Here is a 15,882-nt window from a genome sequence, read left to right as displayed (position 1 = left end):
AAAGACAAATGCCGCTCCCTCCCTTCTGAGTCCTCCTGTGTATCCAAATTGCAGTTTATGACCACATTAGGGATGCACGATGCATCAAAACTTCGATACGGTTTCGATACTTTGCATCCCCAAACGGTTCGATACCGTTGTTTCATGTATTTCGATACTTAGCTGTGCGTCCGCACAGCTCAGTATTGTAACACATGGATGTATGAGAGCGGGGCTGCGGCTGTGTAATAGTCATTGCCGTGCTCCTGAGTCCTGAGAACAAGTGCGTGGGGTCAGGATGATGCGATGCGGCCGGCGCTGCACTAATGACTGCCGGCCCTGAAAACAGAAGATGGCGGGCGCACTACAAAACACCCCCATGTTCTGTCCTCCGCGCCTGAACCGCCGCTCATTGGTGCAGCGCCGGCCGCATCTCCTCGTGTTGACCGTGCGAGCACTTACTGTCAGGAGGCAATGAGTGTATTACACAGCCGCAGCCCCGCTGGCGGAGATCAGAGAAACCTCTGCTCTCCGCCGCTATTCTCCTGAATGCTGCGATCACAGCGGACTGCAGCATTCAGGGGAAAATGAGAAGGGGGGATGCCCCTTGGAACGCGTCACAGTTCCTGTGACGCGATTGAGGGACATACCATATATGGGCAGACAGACCAGGGTCCATTGAAGGACCCCAGGGCTGTCCTACCATATTTCCTGTTAGGGCATACTTGGGTATGTCCTAACAACGGCCTGTGTACTATCAGTACACAGGCTAATGTACTGTAATATAGATATATGCCAGTACATTAGTTTAAAACATAAAGTAAAAACATAGTAATGTTAAATAAATAAAAAATACACATACATCTTTTTTACAATAAACATTAAAATAATAAGTCTCAATACATAAAATATACACACATTCAGTATTGGTGCGGCTGTAATAACCTGCACAGCAATTTTTAGCGTCATTTATGATGTGTACACTGTAAAAAAATAAAATAAAAACTGCTTTCTATCACTTATTGTGGGGCACGAGGTGTGATGAATTTAACCTCCATGTGCCTCATTAATAGTAATTAACCCCATCATGTACCTCACACATTAACCCATTATGACTGAGAATCATGATGGGGTTAATTACTATTAATGTGAGGCACATGGAGATTAAATTCATCACACCACGCGCCTCACATCAGAAAATGGATGAACTTTTTTTTTTTATTATTACTTTTGGCAAAGTATCGAAATCGCAATACTAAACAAAGTATCGGTATCGAAGTCCAAATTCTGGTATCGTGACATCCCTAGACCACATGTGGGGTATTTCCCTACTCCAGAGAAGTTGCTTTACAAATGTTGGGGTGCTTTTTCTCCTTTTTTTTGTTGAGAAAATTTTGAGCTAAAGCTACGTCTTATTAGAAAAAGTAATTTTTAATTTTCCCTGCCCAATTCTATGAAACACCTGTGGGGTTCAAAATGGTCACTACACCCCTAGATAAATTCCTTGTGGGGTGTAGTTTCCAAAATGGGGTCTTTTTTTTTTTTTTTTAGGTGCTTCCTTTTTTTGTTTTGGCACCACAAGACCTCTTCTAACCTGACACGGTGCCTAAAATATATTCTAATACAAAAGGCCCAAAATCCACTAGGTGCTCCTTTGCTAATGAGGCCGGTGTTCAGTCCATTACCACACTAGGGCCACATGTGGGATATTTCTAATAACTGCAGGATCTGGGCAATAAATATCGAGTTGTGTTTTTCTGTTAACGCGTGCTGTGTTAGCCCTTATTCACACGACAGGGTTTCCCGGCCGGGTGACGGCCGTTCATAAATTGTCCGTCACCCGGCTGCATTAGGAACAATAGACCCCTAATGGGGCTATTCACACGACCAATTTTTTTGACGGCCCGGGAAACCTGGCTGTCAAAAAATGGGACATGCCCTATTTTCAGCCGTTTACCCGGCCGCCCGGCTCCCATAGAAGTCTATGGGGCCGGGTAATACACGGCCATCACCGGAATGTGTCCCGAGTGATGGCCATGTATTCCGTCGCTCGCGCTCTCTCTCCTCCTCCTCTTCACAGTGCAGAGTGCATGTGAGGAGGAGAGTCTTTTTACGCTCCCTGTAGAAGTCGGAATCTCCAATCCCCAGCTGGGGATTGGGGATTCCGCTACAGGAGAAGTGAGTGACTACACTGTCCATATATGGACACAGCGATGTCACTCACTTCTGAAGCGGAATCCCCGACACCTTGGCCGGGGATTCCTCTACAGGAGAAGTGAGTGACTATGCTGTCCATATATGGACATTGAAGTCAGTGACTTCTCCTGGAAGGGGGGGAGCTGTGTGGCATTGCCTGCAGGGAGCTGTGTGGCATTGCCTGCAGGGGGCTGTGTGGCATTGCCTGCAGGGGGCTGGGTGGCATTGCCTGCAGAGAGCTGTGTGTGGCAACAAATTTAAATGAAATTCATCCGATTTTAAAACGGACAGGGAGAAATACGGATGCAAAACGGGTCAAAATCGGCCGTTAAAAACGGCAACACGGAACGGAATCGGAACAGATGCAAAACGAATGGAAACCGGCCGGGAAAAACTGGCCAAAACGGGCGATTTTTATCGGCCGACACTCGGACCCTGTCGTGTGAATGAGGCGTTACAGAATAAAATTGATTCAAATTGAATTTCTGGGAAAAAAATAATTTGTAAATTTCACCTCCGTTTTGCTTCAATCCCTGTGAAACGCCTAAATGGTCAAGCTTTGTAAATGCTGTTTTGAATACTTTGAGGGGTGCAGTTTTTAAAATGGGGTGACTTTTTTTTTTTTGCAGTTTCCTCAAAATATAGGCCCCTCAAAGCTACTTCAGAACTGAACTAGACCCCATAAAAATAGGCTTTTGAAATGTTCTTGCAATGTTAAGTACTTTTATGTTAAATAAGATGTATTGTAGGTATGATACCTTTTTAATGGCTAACCATAAGAATTATAAATGCAAGCTTTCAGAGCACACAGGCTCCTTAAGGCAAGTTTACAAATTAATGACTTAGAAAATAGCACAACATTCAAGATGTTAAGGGGGTTTTACACTGGGCAATTATCGGGCAAATGATCGTTCATAGAGCGCTCGTTGCCGATAATTGCCCTGGGTAAACAGGGCAGCGATCCGCAGATGAACGAGGAAACGCTCATCCATCTGCTGATCGTATCTTTTTAAAAAAGCAGAATATTATCTTTGTCGATCTTGATGATGTATGGGGACGAGCGATAGGAGTAATGACCGATCGTCCCTGTACATAGCTCCTTTTGACAGGAGCAGACGAGCACCGATCAACGAGCTGTCTCGTTGATCAGCGTTTACTGCACCGGCCAAAATCGGCCGGTGTAATAATGCCTTTGCACAAAGACCATTAGTACATGAGGTGATACATCTTTAAGATAAGCCGGGGCAATAAAACTGAGGTTATAGGTGTGATGACTTAGGAGTCTCACACACGAGCGTCTTTGGTCCGTGATATACGGTCCGAATGTTGTCCGCATTTCCCGGACCGAACACACTACAGGGAGCCGGGCTCCTAGCATCATAGTTATCTATGACGATAGGTTTCACTGCCTTTCCGTGGAACTACTGTCCCGTACTGAAAACATGATTACAGTACGGGACAGTTTTCCGGCAGTGACACCTATCGTCATAGATAACTATGATGCTATGAGCCCGGCTCCCTGTAGTGTGTTCAGTCCGGAAAATGCGGCGACATACGAACCGTATATCACGGACCAAACATGCTCGTGTTTGAGGCTCCTTAGGAGTTAGGGCAGATACACACGAACGTTGCGTTTTTTGCGCGCGCAAACAACGCTGCGTTTTGCGCGCGCAAAAACCATTTGACAGCTGCGTGTGCCATCCGTGTCTGATGCGCGGCTGCGTGATTTTCGCGCAGCCGCCATCATAGAGATGAGGCTAGTCGACGCCCGTCACTGTCCAAGGTGCTGAAAGAGCTAACTCTTTCAGCACCCTCGACAGTGAATGCCGAACACAATATCGAAAAACCTGTTGAAAAAAAAGAAAAAGTTCGTACTTACCGAGAACTTCCCGGCCGTTGCCTTGGTGACGCGTCCTTGGTGACGCGCCTCTCGACATCGGGCCCCACCTCCCTGGATGATGCGCCAGTCCATGTGACCGCTGCAGCCTGTGCTTGGCCTATGATTGGCTGGAGCTGTCACTTGAACTGAATTGTCATCCCGGGAGGTCAGACTGGAGGAAGAAGCCGGGAGTTAACGGTAAGTCAGAACTTTTTTTTTCTACAGGTTCATGTATATTGGGATCGGAAGTCACTGTCCATGGTGCTGAAACAGTTTAACTCTTTCAGCACCATGGACAGTGACTATCTCCTGACGTCGCGTACCGATAATTTTTTTGACGGGTTCGGCCAAAACGAGTTCGGCCGAACCCGGTGAAGTTCGGTTCGCTTGTCCGGCTTCGCTCATCGCAAAGATACTCCGTTTGGATGTTCGGAAACAGAAAAGCACGTTTACATTCATCCTTTTGATAGCTGGTGCGCTGTTTCAGTCGGTTCGCACGGAAGTGCTTCCGTGCAACCTGCGTGGTTTTCACGCACCATTGACTTCAATGGGTGCGTGATGCGCGAAATACGCAGAGTTATTGAACCTGTCGCGCTTTTTGTGCAGCAGACAAACGCTGCGCAAAAAGCACGGACTGTCTGTACTGCCCCATAGACTTGTATTGTGGGAAAAAACCAGCAATTCCACGGTTCACTGTGCGTTGTGAACATGTTACCTTCATTCTATGGGTCCGTACAATTATGGCGATATCACACAGGGTTTTTGTTTTGTTTTACATGACACTTTTGAACCGAAATTCCTTTTTTGCATCGCTGCATTCCAGGAGCAATAACTTTTGTATTTTTCTATTGATGTAGCCATATGAGGGCTTGTCTGAACTCATTGATTAACTTTTATTATTATTTTTGGGGGAAATTTTATTATATATATATATATATATATATATTTTTTTATATATAAAACTTATGTATGCTGAGTTTTCTGCTTTACTTTTAAAGGGGTATTCCCGTTACAACAAGTTACCCTCTATCCGTAGGGTAAGGGGTATCTTGCTGATCAGTGGGTGTCCTATAGCTCGGACCCATTAAAATGTATGAAAACGGGGAGCCTGTAGTTAGCCGAACCCCAAGTTTGAACCGAGCGGCAAGTCGCTCATGCGCACCGCCGCCCTATTCATTCTCTGGGAGCGCCGGAGATAGTAGAGTACGGTGTTTGGCTTTTTCCAGCGCTACCATAGAGAACGAATGGAGCGGCAGTGCACACGTGCGACCTGCCGCTTGGTTCAAACTTGGGCTTTGGGCAACTTCAAGCCCCCCGTTCTCTTAAACGGTGGGGGTCCGAGCTGTCAGACACCCACCGATCAGCAAGTTACCCCTTACCCTAAGGACAAGGGGTAACTTGTTGTAACCGGGATACCCATTTAACCATGCTGATAACATGGAACCTGGCCACAAGGTTCAATTGCGGCCTGCAGAGGTGATCTCGCCATGAACATCACGACCTAAACGCTTATGCCTCATGCACACGACCGTAGTGTTTTTCTGGTCCGCAAATTCCCAGATCGTGGTCCATATTTTGTGGATGAATTGTCATCCGTAGTGGAACCATGTGTCATCCGCAAAATGCGGATCATATAAAGAAAGTGCAAGGAAAATTTCCTATTGTCGCTTAGCAACACTTCTGTAAAATTAGGGATGTCACACGGAGGTGTTTCCACGGACTCATTGACTTCTATGGGCAAATTTGCGGGCCATAATAAGGCCCCATGTTCGGTCCGTGATATATAGTCCGCATGTCCCGGACCGCAGCGTCATACTTGTCTATGACGCGAAGTGTCACTGCCTCGCGGGAAAACTGTCCTCGTACTGTCATCATGTTTTCAGTACGGGACAGTAGTTCCGTGGACCGGCAGTGACGCCTAGCGTCGTAGAGAAGTATGATGCTAGGAGCCTGGCTCCCTGCACTGCTTGGTCCGGGACATGCGGACCGTATATCACGGACCGAACACTCTCGTGTGCATGGGGCCTAAGACATGTCCTGAGTTTCTGCGGCTCATATTTGCGGTCCTGGAAGGAACAATGAAAAACACGGTCGTGTGCATGGTGCCATAGCAATGAATGGGTCCACAATTCACCCGCAGATTTGTGGGTGAATTACGGATGCAAAAACACGTTCGTGTGCAGGAGACCTTTATTAAAAGAAAAAAACACAAAGTAACAACCATAGAAAACCTAAACCAGTGTAATATACTTGTCCTTCTCAATTAATTAGAATATCATCAAAAAGTTAATTTTATTTCAGTAATTCAATTCAACGAGTGAAACTCATATATTCTATAGATTTATTACACAGAGTGATCAATTTCCAGCATTTTTTTCTTTTAATGTTGATGATTATGGTAACCGTTAATGACAACCCCAAATTTAGTGCCTCGGAAAATTTGAATATTATCTAAGCCCAATTTCAAAAATGATTTTTAATAATGAAATGTTGGCCTACTTTAAAGTAAGTGCCGTATATACACCCAATACTAGGTTGGGGCTCATTTTGCATGAATTACTGCATCAATGTGGCGTGGCATGGAGGCGATCAGCCTGTGGCACTGCTGAGGTGTTATGGAAGCCCAGGTTGCTTTGATAGTGGCCTTCAGCTCGTCTGCATTGTTGGGTCTGGTGTCTCTCATCTTCCTCTTGACAATTCCCTATAGATTCTCTATGGGGTTTAGGCCAGGCGAGTTTGCTGGACAATCAAGCACAGTGATATTGTGGTTAGTAAACCAGGTATTGGTACTTTTGGCAGTGTGGGCAGGTGCCAAGTCCTGCTGGAAAATGAATGAGCATCTCCAAAAAGCTTGTCAAATTTTCCACAAAGTTAGCATAATCATCAACATTAAAAGAAAAAAAAATGCTGGAAATAGATCACTCTGTGTGTAACGAATCTATAGAATGAGTTTCACTTTTTGAATTGAATTACTGAAATTAACTTTTTGATATTCTTATTCATGTTTGTGTGTGTGTATACACTACTGTTCAAAAGTTTGGGGTCACCCAGACAATTTTGTGTTTTCCATGAAAACTCACACTTATATTTATCAAATGAGTTGCAAAATGACTAGAAAATATAGTCAAGACATTGACAAGGTTAGAAATAATGATTTTTATTTGAAATAATAATTTTCTCCTTTAAACTTTGCTTTCGTCAAAGAATGCTCCATTTGCAGCAATTACAGCATTGCAGACCTTTGGCATTCTAGCTGTTAATTTGCTGAGGTAATTGGGAGAAATTTCACCCCATGCTTCCAGAAGCCCCTCCCACAAGTTGGATTGGCATGATGGGCACTTCTTGCGTACCATACGGTCAAGCTGCTCCCACAACAGCACTATGGGGTTGAGATCTGGTGGCTGCGCTGGCCACTCCATTACAGATAGAATACCGGCTGCCTGCTTCTTCCCGAACTAGTTCTTGCATAATTTGGAGGTGTGCTTTGGGTCATTGTCCTGTTGTAGGATGAAATTGGCTCCAATCAAGCGCTGTCCACAGGGTATGGCATGGCGTTGCAAAATGGAGTGATAGCCTTCCTTATTCAAAATCCTTTTTACCTTGTACAAATCTCCCACTTTAGCAGCACCAAAGCAACCCCAGACCATCACATTACCTCCACCATGCTTGACAGATGGCGTCAGGCACTCTTCCAGCATCTTTTCAGTTGTTCTGCGTCTCACAAATGTTCTTCTGTGTGATCCAAACAACTCAAACTTCCATTCGCCTGTCCATAACACTTTTTTTCAATCTTCCTCTGTCCAATGTCTGGGTGCTTTTGCCCATATTAATCTTTTCCTTTTATTAGCCAGTCTCAGATATGGCTTTTTTTTTGCGCCACTGCCCTGAAGGCCAGCATCCCGGAGTCGCCTCTTCACTGTAGACGTTGACACTGGCGTTTTGCGGGTACTATTTAATGAAGCTGCCAGTTGAGGACCTGTGAGGCGTCTATTTCTCAAACTAGAGACTCGAATGTACTTGTCTTGTTGCTCAGTTGTGCAGCGGGGCCTCCCACTTCTCTTTCTACTCTGGTTAGAGCCTGTGTGTGCTGTCCTCCAGATTCTCAACTAGCTCAAAGGATGGTCCGTTTTATAGCTCCTCTAAACAGCAAAGCTGTTTACAGCGGTGCTAACATAATTGCACAAGGGTTTTCAAGTGTTTTCTAATCATCCATTAGCCTTCTAACACCGTTAGCAAACACAATGTACCATTAGAACACTGGAGTGATGGTTGCTGGAAATGGGCCTCTATACACCTATGTAGATATTGCATTAAAAACCAGACGTTTGCAGCTAGAATAGTCATTTAGCACATTAACAATGTATAGAGTGTATTTCTGATTAATTTAATGTTATCTTCATTGAAAAAAACTGTGCTTTTCTTTCAAAAATAAGGAAATTTCTAAGTGACCCTAAACTTTTGAATGGTAGTCTGTGTGTGTGTGTGTATGTGTATATATATATATATACACACATACAGTGAAGGAAATAAGTATTCGATCCCTTGCTGATTTTGTAAGTTTGACCACTGTCAAAGACATGAACAGTCTAGAATTTTTAGGCTAGGTTAATTTTACCAGTGAGAGATAGATTATATAAAACAAAAACTGAAAATCACATTGTCAAAATTATATATATTTATTTGCATTGTGCACAGAGAAATAAGTATTTGATCCCCCACCAACCATTAAGAGTTCAGCCTCCTCCAGACCAGTTACACGCTCCAAATCAACTTGGTGCCTGCATTAAAGACAGCTGTCTTAAATGGTCACTTGTATAAAAGACTCCTGTCCACAGACTCAATTAATCAGTCTGACTCTAACCTCTACAACATGGGCAAGACCAAAGAGCTTTCTAAGGATGTCAGGGACAAGATCATAGACCTGCACAAGGCTGGAATGGGCTACAAAACCATAAGTAAGACGCTGGGTGAGGAGGAGACAACTGTTGGTGCAATAGTAAGAAAATGGAAGACATACAAAATGACTGTCAATCGACATCGATCTGGGGCTCCATGCAAAATCTCACCTCGTGGGGTATCCTTGATCCTGAGGAAGGTGAGAGCTCAGCCGAAAACTACACGGGGGTGAACTTGTTAATGATCTCAAGGCAGCTGGGACCACAGTCACCAAGAAAACCATTGGTAACACATTACGCCGTAATGGATTAAAATCCTGCAGTCCCCGCAAGGTCCCCCTGCTCAAGAAGGCACATGTACAGGCCCGTCTGAAGTTTGCAAATGAACATCTGGATGATTCTGAGAGTAATTGGGAGAAGGTGCTGTGGTCAGATGAGACTAAAATTGAGCTCTTTGGCATTAAATCAACTCGCCGTGTTTGGAGGAAGAGAAATGCTGCCTATGACCCAAAGAACACCGTCCCCACTGTCAAACATGGAGGTGGAAACATTATGTTTTGGGGGTGTTTCTCTGCTAAGGGCACAGGACTACTTCACCGCATCAATGGGAGAATGGATGGAGCCATGTACCGTCAAATCCTGAGTGACAACCTCCTTCCCTCCACCAGGACATTAAAAATGGCTCGTGGCTGGGTCTTCCAGCACGACAATGACCCGAAACATACAGCCAAGGCAACAAAGAGCTGAAGATCCGAGTTGCCAAGCGACAGCCTCGAAATCTTAATGATTTACAGATGATCTGCAAAGAGGAGTGGGCCAAAATTCCATCTAACATGTGTGCAAACCTCCTCATCAACTACAAAAAACGTCGGACTGCTGTGCTTGCCAACAAGGGTTTTGCCAACAAGTATTAAGTCTTGTTTGCCAAAGGGATCAAATACTTATTTCTCTGTGCACAATGCAAATAAATATATATAATTTTGACAATGTGATTTTCAGTTTTTTTTTTATATATATAATCTATCTCTCACTGGTAAAATTAACCTAGCCTAAAAATTCTAGACTGTTCATGTCTTTGACAGTGGGCAAACTTACAAAATCAGCAAGGGATCAAATACTTATTTCCTTCACTGTATATATTTATTTATTTTACAAATGTGCATATAATTTTTTTTGCTTTTGTTTTTTATTTCCCGTACAGGTTAAAGAACAGAAAGTAATTGTTGATGAGTTGTCCAATCTAAAGAAAGATAGGGTAAGCCATTAATACTCTACTATATTGAATGCATCTAAGTTGTGCTAAATGGACTGCCAAAAAGTTTTCCACACTTGAAATAAATGTATACTTAAGGCTATGTTCACACGGGGTATTTTGCCGAGTTTTTTGACGCGGAAACCGCGTCGCAAAAACGGCCGAAAATGCCTCCCATTGATTTCAATGGGAGGCGTCGGCGTCTTTTTTCCCGCAAGCAGTAAAACTGCCTCGCGGGAAAAAGAAGCGACATGCCCTATCTTCGGGCGCTTCCGCCTCTGACCTCCCATTGACTTCAATGGGAGGCAGAGAAAGCGTATTTCGCGCTGTTTTATGCCCGCGGCGCTCAATGGCCGCAGGCGAAAAACTCCGCGAAAATCGGCGTGCAGGGAGAGGAATATCTGCCTCCATCTTCCAAACGAAATTTTGAAGCAGATATTCCTCCTGCAAAATACCCCGTGTGAACATAGCCTAAGTCTTGAATTAACACTTCATCTGGCATTCTTCTAAGGCATCATGCACACTTTCGTTGGCCGTTGTATGGCCGCTAATGAGAAACCCGGACCGCACACGGATGGCTTCCATGTGCAGTCAGTTGTTTCAATGGACCAAATTAATGAAATGGCCGAGACTGTTCCCTCAAAAAGAAACACGAGTCCTATTTTAGTCGGAACGTCCACACGGTTCCGTTAAAACAACGGAAGTGTGCATGGCCCCATCTAAATGACTGTCAGGGTGCTATCAGTTAAAAAAAAACTGATTAGCACCCTGAAGAAAATAACTGAAGTGTGCATGAGGCCTAATAAGGCCAGATCACTTCACTGGAGAGACAGGCAAAACTAAACCTTAACTAGTTCCGGTCCGCCCATAGACTTTAAACATCCGGGCGGTCCGCAATTAACTCTCTGCAGGGACGTTTCAGAACATCCTGCAGGTTTACACTCTTTGCCGCTCTGTAGCGGCATTTAGCTATGTCACAAAGCGGTCCCCAGACAAGCTGACATTACGGAGCTCTGCCCAGCAACAAATCAGGGAGGTCTCTGGGTATGTGATCAGTGTGACAGCCTGCCACCATGATCACAACACTTACCCCCTTGGCGCCCCCTACCTCTAAGAACCTACGTGATAACAAACGTTTTATATTTATTGTAACTGCTCCCTCTCGTGGCCGGCTGTCAGAGGGCGAACACTAATAATACACACTCCGAAAAATCTCTATCTTCTATGCCACGACACTGGTCACATGGCCAGAGATCACTGTGTTCCGTAGCCTACGTGGCCAGTAATGACAGTGAATGTGGTCGCGTTAACTTTACTGGCCATGGGACTGGTGTGGCCAAAGTCACTGTGTAGTGCTGGCCTAGAACTATACTATATATCCATACATATGAGAGAGATGATTATTATAATGTGTGGGGTGGCGCCTGTTACTGTAGTGCTGCACTTGTGGGGGGACGTGGCCCAGAGCCAAGGAGGCTTGGCACAGCGTGATCACATGGGTGCTTTTGGGCCCCTGGGTTGCTCCCTCTGCAGGAGCGATGTTGCAGTGGCCACCATGTGGTGCTGCAGCCAATAGAGTAGGGACCCACTTTGAAAGAGGTTGCCGTGAAGTGGCAAGTGGGCTTATACAGTTTGATAATAATGTTTACAAAGAACCTCATGTTCATGTTTATAAATTATTCCTAGCGGCTCAGATCAACATATTGTGGCTGTGCGGTCCATGTCTAGTTTCTCACAATGCTGATTATTATAGCTTTATCTCCATCTAAATGCAGATTTTTTTTTTTTTTTTTTTTGTGTTTATACAAATAGATTATTTCTATCTACCTATCTCTCTCTGAATCTTTCATATCCTATACATTGATGTTTTGTACAGTTTTAGGCTGGGGCTACACGGCGACTTTGGTCACGACACTGGTCGCATGCACAAAGATTGATTTGGAACCAGCTTTGGAAAATTTGCTCTCCTCCAAAAGCCAGTCTGTGCACCATTCCTTGTAAGCTCTGCCTTACACCCAGCGTGTAAGAAATGCGCAATTGGTATAGCTGAAGTTGGCAGAATTTGCCAAATATGTATTCAGGTGTGTTTACCCAGTGGCATGAACCAGATGTCAGAAAACATCACGTAAAATGACATATTCACATACTTTTTTTACCTGCAAACGCCGATGCTGCTGCAGAATCAACTGTAGCCTCTGGTGCCGATGTGTCCTCGCTCGTCCGACACGATGCAGGACCTGGGGCAGGAAGTGAGTGACGACACAGCGTGATCTCTCGAGAACACGCTGTGTCTGCACTGCCAGAAGCTGGGCGTTCTGAAGAGAAGTGGATGATACTTCTCGTCAGAACGCCCAGCTAGTAAAAGAAGTAAAAACGCCCCGATGTACACACATAATACACGCCCAGTTGGACTTTTGCAAGCCTCATTTGCATAAATACAAAAATGCTCATAACTTGGCCAAAAATGCTCGTTTTTAAAAAAAAAAAAAAACGTTACTGTAATCTACATTTTTTTTTAGTATGGAGGTGACTAAAAAACAAAGATTCATGTTTTTGTTTTTTGAACTTTTCATGTTTTTGGATTTTTACACTTCTGAAATGTTTTTGTTTTATTAGTTCCCCTACGGGACTTGAACCAGCGATCACTGATACATTTGTTTTGCAGCGTATTGTATTGCAGTATATTGTCATTTTTACAGGAGGCATGGCTTAGCAGTTCTTGGGAGGGCCTTTATTAAGCCCCCGGGCTGCCATGACCACCATCGACGGGCTGTTGGGTGTGTCGGAGCGCAATCACCGTCCCTGGCCGTTAGAGCAGCGTGTCAGCTGTAATACACCTATGACCGCTGCAGTGTATGGAGCAGGCTCAGTGCGTGAGCCCACGGTAAGGGGTTAAAGAGCATTTGTCACCACCCCTTTTTGCTGTCCTCATTGATGGCAGCACAATTTAGTGATAGACGCTGATTTTAGCATTATGGGTGTTCTGTCTCTGTGTGCTGCAGTTTTTGTAAATCTTAGTTTAATTGTTAAAGCCTCTTTAACAGATTCTTCAGAAATAAGGTGCTGTCACCAGATTCTCAAATCCCTATCTCCTATTGCATGTGATCGGCGCTGCAATGTAGATAACAGTAACGTTTTTTTTGTTTTTTTTTTTTAAAAACGTTCATTTTTGGCCAAGTTATGAGCTATTTTATATATATGCAAATGAGGTTTGAAATGGACAACTGGGCGATTTTTTTTCATTATGTCCAACTGGGCGTGTTTACGTGTATGACGCTGACCAATCAGTGACCAGTCAGCGTCATACACTCCTCTCTATTGATTTACACAGCAGCGATGTGCAGCCACATAAACAGAGAGTAACGTTAATAAAGTGTCCTGATAATGAATACACATGAAATCCAGCCTGGACGTCATGTGTATTCAGAATCCTGACACTTCTGACTTTCTTTGAGATTTCTAGCAAGGGAAACGAAATCTCGCGAGATTACGGAGGTAAACGAGATTTTGTTTCACTTGCTGGAAATCTCACAGAAAAGAGTCCGAAGTGTCAGGATTCTGAATACACATGACGTCCAGGCTGGATTTCATGTGTATTCATTATCAGGACACTTGATTAACGTTAATCTCTGTGTATGCGGCTGCACATCGCTGCTGTGTAAATCAATGGAGATGAGTGTATGACGCTGACTGGTCACTGATTGGTCAGTGTCATACACGTAAACACGCCCAGTTAAACACAATACACGACCAGTTGTCCATTTCAAAGCTCATTTGCATATATATATAAAATAGCTCATAACTTGGCCAAAAATGAAAGTTTTTAAAAAAAAACCAAAAAACTTTACTGTTATCTACATTGCAGCGCCGATCACATGCAATAGGAGATAGGGATTTGAGAATCTGGTGACAGAGCCTCTTTAAGCTAGTAAACCAAGGTATATTCTTTAGTACATTACATGAATAAATCATAAAAACAAGTTAATACAGTGCATCACATACAATAAAGGGAACTGGTACTTTAAATATATGAAAATAAAGTGCATCTGTACTTTGGCCTAAGGCTCTGTTCACACCGAGTATTTTGGAGCTGTTTTTGATGTGGAAACCGCATCAAAAACACCCCAGCTTTTTTCTCCGCTTTTTTTGCCAGTGGCGCTCAATGTCTGCGGATGAAAATCACGATAAACCGCGTGCAGGCAGGTCAAAATCTGCCTCTACTTATCAGTCTGCAAAAAACTGTGAACAGGGCCTAAATGGAACAGCGTCTGAGTGCTAACTCTTTGTAGAAAGTTCAAAGTAAGGCTACATTCACACGAGCCGATCAGATTCACGCCTGTGAATCTGGTCTGTGTGTAGCGTAATGCATCAGTGTGCTTTGCGAGTGGCATGCGTTTTTCACGCACCCGCAAAGTAAATTTTTTATTGAATTAATGCACAAATCATGCCGTGTGCGATGCGTGGTTTTCACAAATCCATTGAATTCAATGGGCGCGTAGCTGCGTGAAAGCGCACCAATATAGGACATGCAGTTTCACGCAGCGGACTCACGCATGTGTGACTGGCCCCATTGAAATCAATGGTTTCTTGTGCTGCGCGTGATTTCCATGCGCAGCACACGGACGTAATTTACGTTCGTGTGAATGGGCCCTAACAAGTAATTGTCAAAGGGACCTTTTAGAGTAGGAACACACACAGCGTAAACACTGCGGATTTTCCACAACGGATTAATTATGGAGAATCTGCAGCGTTTTACAATCGCAGCAGTGTGGGTGAGGTTTCAACAAATCTCGTCCCCACACTGCGGTAAATATCTGCCAAAAAAAACCACACACAAATTGACCGGCGGTGCGGTTACTTCAACCGCAGCATGTCCATTAATTCTGCAGATACGCGACTCTTTTGTTGCGGGTTTACCCATTGAATTCAATGTGGTACTTAAACCTGCAACAAAGCCGTGTGTGTTGCGATATATGCGGTGGAATCTCAGCGATGCGCTGCAAAAATCACAAGTAAGAAAAAAATAAAGTTATATTTACCCAGAGTTCCCTGCTTATTCTCCAGTCCGGTCCTCCCTGGATGATTTTGCAGGCCATGTGAAATTCCACCGGAAAAACGCATCACAATGTGTGTTTTCCTACCCTTAGGGCTGATTCAGACGAACGTGGCGTTTTTGCGCACGCAAAACACGCTGCGTTTTGCCTGCGCAAAAGCCACTTGACAGATCCGTGTGGCAGCAGCATATGATGCGTGGTTTTCGCGCAGCCGCCATCATTCTGACACGCCATTTGGATGTTTGTAAACAAAAAAGCACATGGTGCTTTTCTGTTTTCATTCATCCTTTTGACAGCTGTTGCGTGAAACAGCCAGTTCGCACGGAAGTGCTTCCGTGCGGCATGCGCGGTTTTCACGCACCCATTGACTTCAATAGGTGCGTGATGTGTGAAATACGCAGATATATTGAACATGTCGCGCTTTATACGCAGCGGACAAACGCTGCGCAAAAAGCACGGACTGTCTGTACTGCCCCATATACTTCTATTGGCCCATGCGAGCCGCGTGAAAACCGCACGGACGCAATTCACGTTTGTGTGAATCCGCCCTTAAAGTTACAAATGGAGCAGGCATGAAGGCTATTGCTTCCTGCAAAACAACTGATCTGGTGAACAAGAGACAAACGT

General features: G+C 44.3%; 1 protein-coding gene across 4 annotated transcripts in view; it reads left to right on the top strand.

The window, feature by feature from the left end:
* ASNSD1 (asparagine synthetase domain containing 1) overlaps nt 1-15,882 on the top strand; it is a 62,001-nt gene that overhangs the window by 12,610 nt on the left and 33,509 nt on the right. For 3 of the 4 annotated variants that reach the window (XM_075829931.1, XM_075829930.1, XM_075829929.1), the window contains exon 3: nt 10,151-10,204. The gene's annotated coding sequence lies outside the window, so the exon portion shown is untranslated. Of the gene's footprint in view, nt 1-10,150; nt 10,205-12,133; nt 12,283-15,882 lie in introns of those variants that run through there. The other variant, XM_075829932.1, reaches the window with a different exon arrangement.

The sequence above is a fragment of the Rhinoderma darwinii genome, chromosome 6 (genome assembly GCF_050947455.1).
Source record: "Rhinoderma darwinii isolate aRhiDar2 chromosome 6, aRhiDar2.hap1, whole genome shotgun sequence".
NCBI lineage: Eukaryota > Metazoa > Chordata > Amphibia > Anura > Rhinodermatidae > Rhinoderma > Rhinoderma darwinii.
This window is presented reverse-complemented; position numbering and strand designations above follow the sequence as displayed.